Source organism: Hemicordylus capensis, chromosome 4 (assembly GCF_027244095.1).
Source record: "Hemicordylus capensis ecotype Gifberg chromosome 4, rHemCap1.1.pri, whole genome shotgun sequence".
NCBI lineage: Eukaryota > Metazoa > Chordata > Lepidosauria > Squamata > Cordylidae > Hemicordylus > Hemicordylus capensis.
This window is the reverse complement of record NC_069660.1, coordinates 186,006,769-186,021,554: the sequence shown is the minus strand read 5'-3', so window position 1 is coordinate 186,021,554 and position 14,786 is coordinate 186,006,769. Positions and strand designations below refer to the sequence as shown.

The window sequence follows — 14,786 nt, the reverse complement described above, 5'->3', positions numbered from 1 at the left end:
TGTAGAAGCCATGCTGTTTCTCCTCAGCAGGGCCTGTTCTTCTATATGCTGAACAATTTCATCCTTGAGAATGTTTTCCATCAATTTGCCTGGAATAGACATTAAGCCAACTTGCCTATAATTTCCCGGATCCCCCCTGGATCCCTTTTTGAAAATCGGTGTTACATTGGCTATTTTCCGGTCCTCCTGTCAGAGTCTGATTGTAGGGATAAATTTATATATATATATTGTGTGTGTGTGTGTATTTTTTTCCAGACAGTTTCGAACGTAATCTCTCATCATCTCTATCTGCCTCAGTACTTTAGCCTCAGCCTCTGTGAAGGACTCAGGCACAGGTATATGCTCAGTATCATCTGCTGTGCCATGTGGGAACTGGCCACAGGGAACAGTGCTGCAGCAGCATACAGCCTTTGCTAGCACAAGCGCCAAACCCAGAAAAGCAGCAGATCATGTATGGACCTGCTTCCCTGCTTCTTAAGGGAATTGCTTCCTGCCCCATCCACATCTGCATGAGCCATTCGTGCATAAACCTACCTTAGGGTGCTCATCAATCCACTGTCTTAAATTCCCTGTCCCACACTGTACCTACAGTTGTGACCAGAGAAGGAACCTAAGAACATGATGTGGGGTAGGCGAAAAAAGACCCTCATCACCAGTCCATTCAAAGAGGCCTGAAAAATCATACCTGACCCTCAAAAGGGCAACCAGCTGAAATGCATATGGTTGGGCAGGAAGATTTGCCTCTCAGGAACTGAATGAGGATCTGAGCAGGCAGGTTTGGTTAGCCAGTGAAATAGCCCCCAATGCATCATGCTTCATTAAGAAGCAGGGCAGGGGCAATGAAACCATGCTGTGGGCATACCTGGGCAATCATCTGCATTTTGGCAGGATAGCTGATCCTGTAGTATGAGATTTTTTTAAAAACAGTTGAACCCATCTTATTTTTGTCACCCTGTGTGTTCATTTGTTCAGGGAAAATATTATACTACATAAATATAAATATAGTTGAGGCACACAAAGGCCTAGTTTAATGTTTGGGATAGTTAGCCCATGCCTCTCTCTCAACAGTTGGCTGCCCTTTTAAGGCAAACACCTCTTAATACTAAAGTACATTAAAAACAAGAATCTTCTTTATTACTTTTGCTATTCTTAGCCTTTAGGCCCAGAAAGCACTGCTTATTACCCCTGCGACTGTAATGTCAGCATGCAAAGGCAAATATGGATTGTGCCACAAGCATCCTGTATCAGAACATGAGAGGCTTAAGCAACAATGAACTGTGTGTACACTTTCTTCTTGGGAAGATACCAAGTAGAGTCAGAGACTGGTGGTATTTACTGAGCTAACTTTAGACAGATGGCAAATAAAAGGCAATGTTGAAAACAATCAACTGGGTGACTATGCACTGTGCTGTGGGAAGCAGTGGCTCAGGTCTTTGAAAGAGGGAATCAAAGCCAAAAATGCTGATATAGTAACTTAGGGGCCACCTTCAGACATAGCATGAAACCTCAGGTGGATGAATCTAAGATTAATTTATGAAGCCGGGAATCGTCCCACAGACAATCGACCAACCTCTGACTTATGGGCAACCTCTGGCTTATGGGCAGAGGAGCATCTCCCTCTTCCTGATCCTCTGATGCTGAATCCCAGCAAGCTCCGTAGCGCTCATGTTGCCATACTGTGGGCAGGGTGTCAAGACATCAGTAAAGTGACTACCATTGGGCACGATCAATGGGGCGTGCTCAGCATGTTCATGGCTTTTTGGCCTTGATTGCCCATCCTTCAGCAGTGCAAAAACCCCTTCCTCACATCACTTGCACCACTGCCTTTGCAGGAACTTTCAAGCTACACAGTCATGCAGAAGCACAATTATCGATACCCCAGAATGGCAAGGGGTATCTTTGAGATGGCAACAGCTCACTTTGAGATGGCAACAAGGTCTTGGGGGATACATGCAGAATGAAAACGGAGAATGTTGGGCTAGGGGTAGGTGGGTTCTTGGCTGGGTGGGTGGTAGAAGGTACAGTACAACAGAGAAATTCATCCTGTGACACAACCATGCAGCTGCTCCTGGAGCCTGGGGCAGAGCTCACGCAAACTAATTGCTGATGGGTTTTCTGGGAGAAAGGCAACACCTCATGAAGCCATGTGGCCCCCACTTTTGGTCAGGAGGAGTGACCTGCATTCTATGCATCCAAACTTTGAAGAAGGGGGTGGGGTTTCCTCACAGTTTGTGGTTGCTGCATCTAAAAAGGCTGTGGTTGGGATTCACAGACACAGAGACACACAGACACAGAGACACACAGACACACACCATTAGCGATCCCAGTGCTGAATCATTCCCAGCAATTGGATGGCAGCCTGAGAGAAGCAAGGGGACTCTCCCATGACAGCTTGGCCATAGTTATCAATAAACAACCAGAAAAATGGGTATTTGCTAACTTATATGAGCATCCTTATGGTGCCCTTGTGGGGGTCTTCTTTTAAACTCCCTGGGGAAACACAAACTGTCTTCCCGAGTTAGGGAGGAAGGGACTTGGATGCCTCTTCCTCACCCTGGGAAGAGAGGTTGGGCCCCTCTCTTCCAACCTTAATTGTTTAAAGATAGACTGATGGAACCTGGCAATCTTGCCCATGCCTGTTGGGGACTTTTCCCACACAATAACCCATTCTGCTTTAGCTTTACAAAGGGGAAAGGGAAAGAAAAGGAGAATGAATTGAATACTAGGTACTCCATTCCAAATAAGAGTCAACCCTTTCATGGTTGCTGTTGCTTTGTGGGAACGCATTCTACCAAACCTGTCAGTGATGCCTCCTAAACAGGGGGCCATGCTATACACCATAGAAATCCCTATATACAAGAATTTATATGCAGCCTTCTATACAATTAGAGGGAACACTGCTGTCCATATCCACAGTAAATATACAGATAATGTCCAGCCATGGAACACACCCCTGGTAGTGCTACCTGGCAAGACAACACATGGAATACCTTAAACAGAATGCCCCCATTAAGCAGACACACTAGTTTGGGTGTTAAGCAACTGATAAGGTTCCCTGCATGTATGCCGATTCTCCTTGTTCAATTGGGAGCTGTCACAATGTTTCCTACAGGAATTGCAGGTAAAGGTCCCTTACAATGGAAGGATGGGTGAAGTCAGGGTAGAGATGTGTGAACCAACTCAAGGTCAAGCCAGTTCACTATGGAACCAGTGTGGCTCAAGGGCTCACCCTTGAGCCATACTGGGCCTAGTTAGGCTCAAGGTTGAGCCAAACCCTCTGGGCTGGCTCGGGGCCAGTTTGGCAGTTCTAAAGTTCTCACTCACCGCTGGGACCAGTGGCCTCTGGGGGTACTGCTGAGGCTGCGGGGCATCTCTGACATTTCCCTCTCACCCCCACTGGCCTCTCCCCCCTCCCGTTTTGGGCCATACTGGCCCATTTTGGGGGCATTCTTGTCCCTTCTCTGGTGGCACTGGCCATTTTGGAGGCCTCCGCACATGCACCCTGGCCATTTGCGTAGCCAGGTCATGACCCAGGCCATGCAAATGGCCATGGCACATATGCGGCACCCTCCAAAATGGCTTCCGCCACCAGAGAAAGGGCCAAAACAGCCCTTAGAAGACCAGGGGGAGGCTGGCAGGGGGAGAGGGAAATGGCGGAGACCCCCACCCCCAGCCACGGCAGCACCCCGGTTGCTGGACCCGGTGGTGAGTATTTGAAAAATATTGTGAATATTTAACCCGGTGGTGAGTATTTTAAAAAACTTTAGAACTTCCGAACCGGCTTGAATTCAAGCTGAACCAAGGGGTTTGTTTGGGGCCACAAAACCAAATGTGCCCAGTTCAGTTTGAGTCTTGTTCAGACTTGAACTTAGCCAAGCAAACCGGTTTTGTGCACACCCCAACTCAGGGCAATCAAGATGTGTGTTGTCATAAATGTGTTAAAATGTTACTGCTAGGGAGAGCAATGTGTTTGTGCAACAAATACGACAGTGATGAGTTCTCTGAGACCGATCCTGCGGTCTCCGTCTTGTCCTCCTATCCAAGTAACAGCGAAGGTCCAAAAGATGAAGGGCTGGCTGTCTCCAATGTGTTTCTGTCCGTTTAAGTGCGGGAACTCTAGGGATGCATTGTCCCTGTTGCCAAGCAGCGGTGGGAAGAGAAAGGAGATGGGAGGAGGGGATGTGGTATCAGCTCCAAGAAGCAGCCAGCAAGAAATGCGGCTGCCCTAGAACTGATGCTTTTGGGGGCGGCTCTGAACCAGCCTCTCAATGGCAGCAGAGCAGCTTGGGCACAGAAGCCAGGTTACAGTGGCCACAGAATTCAGGTGTCATGATGCCACCTTCAAACCTCAGGTTTCAGTGGTGAAACCCCTACAAGCAGAAGGTTCGAATTACGGTTTGGGTTTAAAAGCCAACCTGAGGTTGAGTGATGAAACCAGTTTCACGCATTCAAGTGATCACAAAGATGAACCTCTGACACGTTTACCTCTGGTTTGGCATTATGTCCAAAGGTGGCCCGGGAGTTTTCCCAAACTATTAAGTCAAAGCAACTGCATAGAAATGGAAAATATCAGTAATCCACAAATTATTTGCATTGTCTTCATAATCCTGCCTATTTTGTTTTGTGAACCATTTTGTTGAAGAGCCAAATTACACATCATCTTAAACATGTGGCTGCAGCTTGCCCACATCTCCTCCCCATATCTCCCAGTAATGCGTAATTGAATCAGACATATGATGTGACATGCTCATACCCCCATTTCCCAGTGCCTCTCCACTTCTACTTCCACAATATTATACCATCATGAATCTGCTGTAACTAAACACTACCAAGGGACTTGGAGAGAAAATATGGGTTGACAGCAGCCACATATTTAAGTTAACACCTCATTAGACCCATAGAATATTTACACGAAAATAAACAGGACTATTTTGTTCAGATGAGGTGTTCTGCCTTACTCAAGAAGAGTAATTCCAAATTTGTTTTTGCATCATTAGCATAGAATCTGGGAAATGTGTCATTTACCCACCCACCCCCAAAGCACAGAATTGTGTGGAGTATATTACCTTTCCACTTTGTTAAACATTAATGTTACACTGTGTCCCTTGTGTTTCTTTTCCATGTCTCATTTCCCCAGGCAATCATGGCTTTCCATTGAAACAAATTAAGTGCAGGGAGGATTCTCCTGAGTCAAATTTTCTTGTAGAAATTTGAATGTATATTCTCCTAATTTAACTTTACTAACTTTAGTAACTAGGAGTGTGCAAGAGGTAACATTTTAGTTCCAATTAGTTTTAGTTTTGATTTTTGTTTTAGCTGTAGTTTATTTTAAAATGTAGTGCTTCTATTTAGTTTAGTAGTTTTCCATTTTTTCTTGTTGGGTATAGTGTGCAGTTGACATTCCTCCACTTTCATGTGGAAAGAGGCAAGTGGCTCAGCTGTGGTCACCGTTCCCCAGAAGTGACATCACCAGAATGCAATGACAAGCTGTGGAGCAATCCCTAGACTGATATGTGGCGGAAAGGCCCACCAGCAGGCCAGATGAATTTTGGTTAAAAGGGAGCGAGCCCAAGACAGGCAAGGCCAAGGTAGAGGAGGAGACAGCCTGGGACTTGGAGGCTGGAGTTACCAGGGCTTTTTAGGAAAGAAGACTGCTAGGGCCATGAGGAAATGGTCTAGGGGTGTGTGGAACCAGTTCGATACGAACTGGGCCATTTTGACTGCTTCAAACTTGACCAAACCATCTTCAAAGAACCTGACCCACTACAGACTGGTTCAACCTGGTTTGAGGGGCTCTGCTTGTAAAGGGGAATCCTGCAACTTAAAGGGTTCTAAGGGCTGCTGCTGTGGGGGGCAGTGAGAAGGCACCTTATTGGATTCGGCAGCAGCAGCATGGTGGTGGTGGCATGGCAGCAGTGTGGCACCTCCTCTAAACCCCACCAGCTCTCCCCCCAAGCAGTGTGGGCCAGCAGTGGTCCAGTTCCAGCCTCTGTGCTTGTGCAAAGGCCATTTGCATAACCATGCAAATGGCCTCTGTACATGTGCAGAAGTCATGCAAATGGCCTCTGCAAATGTGCAGAGGCCAGAACCAGGCCAGAACCGGGCTTCAGGGTGGGGGGGAGAGAATTGGGGGGATGATTGGTGAGAATTTAGATGAGCTGCTGCATTGCTGAAGCTAGTAAGGTACCCTCTCGCCACCACCCTTGCTGCCCTCAGAAACCTTTTATAAGCAGGATTCCCCTTTACTTGTAAAGGGGAATCCTCACCAGATTCCACTTTACAAGTGGGGCCCCTCAAACTGGGTCAAACCAGGTGGACCTGGTTTCACTGAATGGAACAGACCACTGGTCTGAACCAGTGGTCCATTTCAAATTTGATTTCAATTGGAAATGTACTACAAAAACTGGTTCCATGCAAACCCCTAGAATGGTTCCAGCAGAAAGAGTCTGAGACAAGAGTGCTGGAGAAGAGACTGAGGAGTTTCCTACCCTCAACTGTGGTTTATGCAGCTTGCATAAACTGGAGGTCACAGAGGCAGCATCTGGACAACATGATGTCACCTTCAAACTAGGGGTGTGCATGGAACCGTCTGGAGCGGCCTCAAACGGAACCGAGCCAGTTCGGTCCGGCCCCCCATCAAACCTCCCCCCGGTCTGGTCCCGTCCGGGACCGGTCCGCAATTTAAAAAATAAAATAAAATAAAGTAAATGAGAAGTACCTTTAGCTCCTTCAGGGGGCTTGCTGAAGACGCGGGGGGGAGGGGGTGTTCCCTCTCCCGCGCCAGCCTTACTCATCACTGCTGCAGCTATGTAAAGCCTTTTTGGCCCTTTCGGGCCTCCGTACGAGCAAGCGGCCACTATTTTGGTTATACCCAGGTTTTTATTTGGAGGGGCAATAAGGTAAGCAGGTTCTGCCCTAGTTTTTATTTGGAGGGGTGGAAGCTAAGCAGATTCTGCTCTGGTTTTTAATTGGAGGGGCAGGGAGCTAAGCAGGCACTTTCCTGGTTTTTATTTGGAGGGGCAGGTGGGGAGAGAAAGGCGGCAGTGGGCAGGGGAGAGAAAGGCGGCGGCAGGTGGGGAGAGAAAGGCAGCGGCGGGTGGGGGGAGAGAAAGGTGGAGAGAAAGGCGGCAGCGGGCGGAGGGAGAGAAAGGTGGCAGCGGGCGGGAGGAGAGAAAGGCAGCAGCGGGCGGGGAGAGAAAGACGGACACGGGCGGGGGGAGAGAAAGGCAGTGGCGGGCAGGGGAGAGAAAGGCGGCGGTCCACAGGCGGGGGGAGAGAAAGGTGGCAGTGGGCGGGGGAGAGAAAGCCAGTGGCGGGCAGCAGTTGAGGGGAGAGAAAGGCAGCAGCGGGCAGTGGGCGGATGAAGAGAAAGGCGGCGGCGGGCAACTGGTGGAGGGAGTAAAAATGGCGGCGGTGGGGCCCTTCTTGCCCACCCGCCAGCGGCTCTGTGTGTGGGGAGGAACGGGAGGGGAGGAGGGATGGAGAGTGCGGGGCCGGAGGGAAGGGGAAGAGAGGAGAGACCGGGGCAGGAGGAAGAGGGAGGGTAAAACAGCCGGCCCCAAAGCGCCGCACAAATGCTCTGTGCAGGGTTGGCTAGTTATTTATTTATTCGATTTTTATGCTGCCCTTCCAAAAAGGGCTCAGGACAGCTTACACAGAGAAATAATACATAAATAAGATGGATCCCTGTCCCCAAAGGGCTCACAATCTAAAAAGAAACCTAAGATAGACACCAGCAACAGTCACTGGAGGTACTGTGCTTGGGGTGAATAGGGCCAGTTACTCTCCCCCTGCGAAATAAAGAGAAACACCATGTTAAAAGGTGCCTCTTTGCAAAGTTAGCAAGGACATGTGGGCAGGAACAGAAATGCTCACCCTGGACGTGGCAGTGTGCCAGTCACCCCATGTTCCGAGGCATCTTGGTGAACCCCCAGCAATGGAAGGTTAATCTTCAGGAACAGCAGCTACTAGGGAAGGCACAGGATTAGGAAGCATAGGAGAATGCTTCCTAACATTTACTAACATTTTGATCCCTTTCTCACGAGCAGTGAGAAAGGGCTGCCGGGTTTGCAGGGAGGAAGCCCTAAAGAGCTTGTCTCCCCACAGATGAGCATTCCGCCCTCCCTAGGTAGGCAGATCGCCCACCCACACGAGCACCAGCTCTGAAGGTCAGGGTGCCAGGACATGACACGATGTGTCACGCCACCTCCCCAGAGCTCCAATAATGCACTGCTACTTGCGGTGCTCACACACACACACAACCTAGGTTAAGGGTGAGCTCGCTCCCTTAACCTCATTTTGAAGGGTGGCTTCATAGGCAGATTTGCTGCCGTGGGTGCTGCCAGGATCGGGCCCAAACCTGACGGTTCACATATGCATGAAAAACCAGGCTAGGCTCCCTTAGCCCAGTTTTGCACACGTGTGTGAATAGCCTCATTCACTCTGGTAGCATACATGGGAAAATACTAGTATTTAATTTCCTCATTGAGAGTAACAGATCCCCACATCTGACTTTTGTGGATGACAGAAATGAGCCAAATATCTGCACTGTTAAAATTTGCTGTACAAAGAGGCTGTAGGGCAAACATTACTCTTTCCCCCCTCTCAGTTGTCTCCCAAACAGAATGACAACAGTAGCAAGTCACCAGGGCAGTTATGTAGCACTTGCTATTGTCTTAGTTTCAGCTGCTAAAACTGATAATCCAGTTTAACTGCAGTGCAAATTCAATCTTACTGTTTTTCCCATCTAGACACCTGCTGTCCCTTGGTAAATACCCAGTACTTCTAACCTGTGTGCTGAACATTTCTTACAAATCTGTGAACATACCCTAATACAGATTGATAAGCTATGTGTTCTCTGAATGCTGAAATGTTAACTGTTTCAGATAGAATTGTCTGTGCAAGAAATATCTTTATAGCCCATCTTTCTATTATAGCTGGTGAAGTGAGAGTTTCCTTACGTGCTTAATAAGCAGCATCCACTTAGAAGGATCTGAAAATCAAGAGGCAGTTGGCCAAATATGTCAATACATCCACATAGAAAGGGGAACCAAATGTATCACAATATCTAAAATGACTGACTAGCATGGAGCCTGTAACTGAAATTTACTAATGCTTACTTAACTTAAACACTAAATAGGTTTGTATCTATCAGAGCAGATGAGTGTCCTGCATGCTGCATAATTATGCTTTTTATTGTACTGAGTACAGAAGCATACTCTTGTGTGATCTTCCAAACGATATCTCAGACTCACCATCAGCATAAAAGTTAAATACTTAGCTGTCTCTCAGCAGTGGTAAGAATCCTAATTAAAGTTCATGAGGCACTTGGAGGCCTTCAAAAAAGACATTGATGGCAGAATACTTTCTCCATTACATTTGCCAGCTATGATTATTTCACCAAGTCAGAACTATAAATTGATATGATGATTAGCTCTAGCTGAGGACGGCACAATTTGTGACCCACCAAGAACTGCATCCTGTCAGCCAGGCATGGAGGTCCACTTGGGCTTGACCAGTTGCTGGGTTTTGTTGCCTGTCCAGGACGGCAAAAGCAGAGGGGAGTGTTAAAACCCTGCCTGGGAAAGGGAGGTGAGGTGAGGTGTAGTGAGCTCTGGTGTGTGTATGTATGAATGAGGGAGGAAAAATTCCACGTATGTATGAGAGCATTGGCTCAGTTTTTGTGAGTGATCTGCTCTGCAGATGCATTTTTGCATTTTTCTGCCATGGATTCATTTCATTTGATTTTACATTCTGTGACATAGCCTACATTCTTGAATGGTCTACTAGGCATAGGTTTATTTACAAGTGGGAACTGATAACACACAAGGAATTGTGGGCAGGTGGGGGAGATGTAGAAAGGGGGACAAAATTACTCATTTTACAATAATTCTTTATCTCCGCTCAGTATTAACCAATCATTGGAGTGGGCTCAGGGAAAGGTTCCCCTGAGCCCAATCTGTTTTGCCCTGTGTGTGCTTCAGAGGTAGAGGGAGGCAGTCTCCCTCTGTGCCCAAAGATATTGTGGACGGAGGCTGGAATAAACCTCATACAACTCCACAGAAAACAGCAACTCTGAAAATAAATGGATCACACTTGTTTTATTTCATGGGAAAGCAGTAATTCCATGCATTGTCCCGCTAAACTGCAAAGAACAAAGTAATTCAGTTTCTTTCATGTTCTAAGTTACTTGAAATGCTGGCAATTGCAAAAACATTCTTGGGTATTTTAAACTTCACCATGCAAAAGTAATATTTTAACCCTGAACTGAAATAAATTCTTAAAAACAACAGTATGTGTAAGGGGGGGTGAGGTGTCAGAGTTACAAGTGGTGTGATTTGTTACATGTTTTTTATATGAATATGTAACATAAACATGCTGATTTATTTAAAAGGCCAATGCAAGATTATATCTTGTTTTTATTTCCCTGACTTTCACTGCTTGAGTTTTGCAGGTTTATGAGAAGTAACTACTTTGTTGTTGCTTAGCAACCTTAACTGCTGTGGTTGCTAAAGGTTTGGAGGGGATTCATACATGGCTAGATTGTATGCCACTGAATGTTATTGAGATGCTGTACTGAAGATATTAAAATAATCCCTCTATTTCCAATGATACTTGTCATAAAATAACACTGATAGGATCCCGCCCCCGCGCCCCCCATAATAGACTTTGTACTTTTGCAAAAAGAGTGATTTTTGCCTTGTGATCATGCAGGCAGAACTGAAGTATTTCTTCATTGTTGGGAAACAAAATGACTTGATACCAAGGTTATCAATCAAAGTGAACATTGGGTTGCCTTTTTGCTGATTGTTTGCTTCTTACACGCATGCTAGTATTCCTCTGTAGGGCTCCACTCTGATTATACTTTGAACTATCAAGCCAAGCAAAAAATGCCTAATTGTATTGGCATTCCAGGAACTGAAGGATCAAACACTGTAGATGGGTCATTTGGAGAAAATAATGAGTCTTCCTTAATGTCCCGAGAGGCCTTAATGCAAGCATCCTAAAACAATTTCCTTTATGGAGCCACTTTACTTCTGGGTGTGGCAAAGCCTAAGGCAGTGGTTCCAGCCAGGGTTCCTCCAGATGTTGCTGAACTACAACTCTCAACATTCCCAGCTACAATTTATTGTGGCTGGGGTTGATGGGGTTTGTAGTTCAGCAACATCTGAAGGAACCCTGTTTGGGAACTACTGGCCTAAGGCTAGTTCACACATACATGTAATATATTAGTTGATGATCTCTACTTCCCATTAAACCACTCTTTAACACCCCCAAATATGTCATGGAGGGCTATGTGATCCTCAGGGACATATTTAAAAGAACACTTCAGGGAGAAGAAGAGCTCAGTGAAAGTTCCCCCCCCCTTCATACAAGTGGCTGTGCAGTGGGGCTCTGGATTACTAAACATGGTGAAGTTTGCACACAGTGTATCCACAACACTAGTCAGGATATCAGCCAACATTTATGGATTGTTCCTGCTTATGTGGCTGAAATTCCGGGAATCCTGAGTTCATTTAATGATCAGAGGCCATCACCATCCACCAGGTTCAAGTTTTTATTGATCACAACATGACAGGCATCTCTCTTCCAAGAGCACACACTTAGGCTTTTGGCAAGTGTCTTTTACACTGTTTATATACAGACTATAGGATTGAGTATAGAGCCTATCAGAGGCCAACATTTCATGGTATACAACAATCATACCAGTACAAGCAGAATAAAGCTTAGCCATTGGTAGACAAGGTGAACCAATTACAAAGCAGAAACCAGCAATAATGCACCAATCAGCTTTAGCTGTGCTTATTTCTAGTCAGGCAGGGCAAGATATGGTCAACAGGTGTTTATCTCTAATCAGGCGGAGCAGAGTATTGTTTCAAGGAAAGGGGGCCCTGTAACAGCAGGGTGAAGAAACTTGTGACCATTAGGGCTTATGTAGGTGACACAACTAGGTGAAAAGGGATAGTGGAGTTTTCCTACACACACACACACACACACACACACACACACACACACTGTTTCTTAAAAGAAACAAACATTCCAAGGGACAACTGTAATTTTTGCATGAATTAGAGTAATCATAAAAAATCTTATTTGGTAGCAGCCCTTTTCTGGATGGCTCACAATAAAACCATAGAATATAAAATAAAATAAAATAAAAATTACAATATAAAATAGAACATTCAAAATACAATACAAAATATTTTTTTAATTTTTTTTAAAATCCAATTTTTAAAAGTTTGAGTGAACAGAAAAGTCTTCACCTGTGAAAAGTGACAATATCAGGCAAGCCTCACTGGTGAGGCAGTTCCATAAACGGGGTGCCACCTCAGAGAAGGCGCTTTCCCTAGCAGCCACCTGCTGCAGTAGAATCTGTCCTTGTGGGCAGGGTCTCGAAACTGTGACTCATGTTTTTCTATACTGCTCATCTTATAGAGGCATTCATATTTCTCTTTTCTCCCCCTCTTATCAAACATCCTTGTTAGAATGAATGGTGGATATACAACTTTTTAATTAGCTGTTCACTGTGTATCTACAACACTGTGTGTTGCCAAATTTTGTGTGACTGCATGTATGATCAGGTCTGAGCTGATTTGAGTTATCGGTGTTTTGTATGACTGTATTATTTTCATTATATATTCATAGGAGCACAGTGGAAAAAATGGGACTACGACTAAATGTAAAGAAGACTAAACTAATGACAACAGGTACAGGACCAGCCTCAGAATTGATAATGAAGACACTGAAGTGGTGGATAGCTTGTGCCTTTTAGGACAGACCATCAACAATCAAGATCCAGCAGTCAAGAAATACACCGCAGACTAGCATTTGGTAGGGTTGTAATTAAGGCCTTGGAAAAGATATTTAGATGCCGTGACGTGCCTGCATCTTCAAAGATTAGAATAGATCAGACAATGGTTTTCCCCATGACACATGATGCGAAAGCTGGACTTCAAAGAAGCAAGATAGAAAACACATTGATGCTTTTGAACTTTGGTGCAGGAGAAGACTTTTGAGGATACCATGGACAGCCAGGAAAACAAACAAATGGATCATAGAACATATCAATCCAGAATTTTCACTTGAGGCACAAATGACCAGGCTCAAACTAACATACTGTACTTCGGACACATTATGCAAAAACCCAGCTCCCTTGAGAAGTCCATAATGCTGGAAAAAGTTGAAGGAAAGAGAAGAAGAGGGTGACCAGCAGCAAGGTGATTGGACTCGATTATGACAACAACAAGTGCACTACTGAGAGACCTTAAAGGTCAAGTTGAAGACAGATCATCCTGGAGAGAATCTATGTGGTTGCTAAGAGTCGACACCAACTTGACAGCACTTAATCAATCAATTAATCAATTATTTTCATTGTATTTTTATTGTTTCTGTGATGTTGGGTAAATGACCATAATCATAAAGCAGACAGGCAGAGATAGCAGCCACCTGCTTCACCTCATTGGGCAGGGGCACTCAGAGTAGGGAAACGGTCTGGGAGTCAGTGCAGCTGACAAAGCACTGGCACGATTTTTAAGCCTCAGTTAAACATCTTGCGAACCTATTTTGGACAAACTGCAGTTTCTTGACTATTTCCAAAGGCAGGCCCACATACAACACATTGTAGTAATCTAAGCGGGATGTTACCAGAGCAGGGGTAACTGTAGCCAAGCTATCTCCATCCAGGTAAAGTCGCGGCTGGCATATCAGTCAAAGCTGATAAAAGGTGCTCTGAGCCACAAAGGCTACTGGGGCCTCTAGTGACAGTGCTGGATCAATTAGCACCCCCAGACAGAGAACCTGGTCCTTCAGGGGGAGTGCAATCCCATCTAGAACAGACTGAACATCATCCAGACAGATGAACCACTGACCAATAGTATTTATGTCTTGTCAAGATTGAGGCTCAAACTGTTCACTCTCATCCATTACTGCAACCAAGAACTGGTTCAGGACAGTCATGGCCTCACCTGCATCTGATGAAAAGGAGAGATACAAATGTTGGGATTTTGCCATGGACATTGTCTCAGTTCTTTGTGTGGGGCATGCCTGTCTATGTTTGAATGTGTCTATATACTGGCTGGCGGGTGGAATCACAGTTTGTTTGTCTTCGTCTCACTTGCTGACCTAAATTCAGACTGAAAGATTCTCCCTCTCTCTGCATAAGAGACTGTAAGTCTATTTATTGCTTTCTTAGCCTATGTTTAGTAAGTAATAAATACCAAACTCTTGTTTCTCAGTTAAAGTTGACTTCCTATTTAATTACTTATAAAGGATAAGTAATTTCTCTGCAACAGCTGGGTATCATCTGCATACTGATGACACCTGAAGCCAAATCTCTAGATGATCTCCTCCAGTGGTTTCATGTAGATGTTAAACAGCATAAGGTTAAGAATGGAATTCTGTGGAACCCCAAAGCACAACTATCAAGAGATAGAGTAGTAATCAGCCCACACCACCTTTTGGAAATGGCCATCCAGGTAGGAGTGGAACCACCAACTAGAGGTATGCACAAACCTGGTTTGCCCTATTCGGTTTGACTCCAAACTGAACTGAGCATGTTCAGTTTTGTGCCCCCAAAACGTACCCTTGGCTCAGCTTGAATTTGAGCTGTTTGAAGGGTTCTAAGTAAAAAAAATTTTTTAACAGAATCACCATGGAGTCCAGGTCAGCAGTGGCCCTTCCTCCAGTGGCAGTGGACATTTTGGAGGCTGCCACACATGCCCAATGGGCCTCTGCATGACCGGGTCCACTCAGAGGCCCATTGGGCATGCACAGCAGCCTCCAAAATG

The 14,786-nt window shown here is 45.5% G+C and overlaps 1 long non-coding RNA gene across 2 annotated transcripts in view; it reads right to left on the bottom strand.

Moving 5' to 3' along the window:
• Positions 1–14,786, bottom strand: part of LOC128324353 (uncharacterized) — a 108,349-nt gene that overhangs the window by 41,553 nt on the left and 52,010 nt on the right. The window contains exon 3 of one of the 2 annotated variants that reach the window (XR_008306805.1): positions 13,864–13,970. The exons of the other annotated variant lie outside the window; for it this stretch is intronic. This is a non-coding gene — a long non-coding RNA (uncharacterized LOC128324353). Of the gene's footprint in view, positions 1–13,863; positions 13,971–14,786 lie in introns of those variants that run through there. 2 annotated transcript variants of the gene reach the window in all.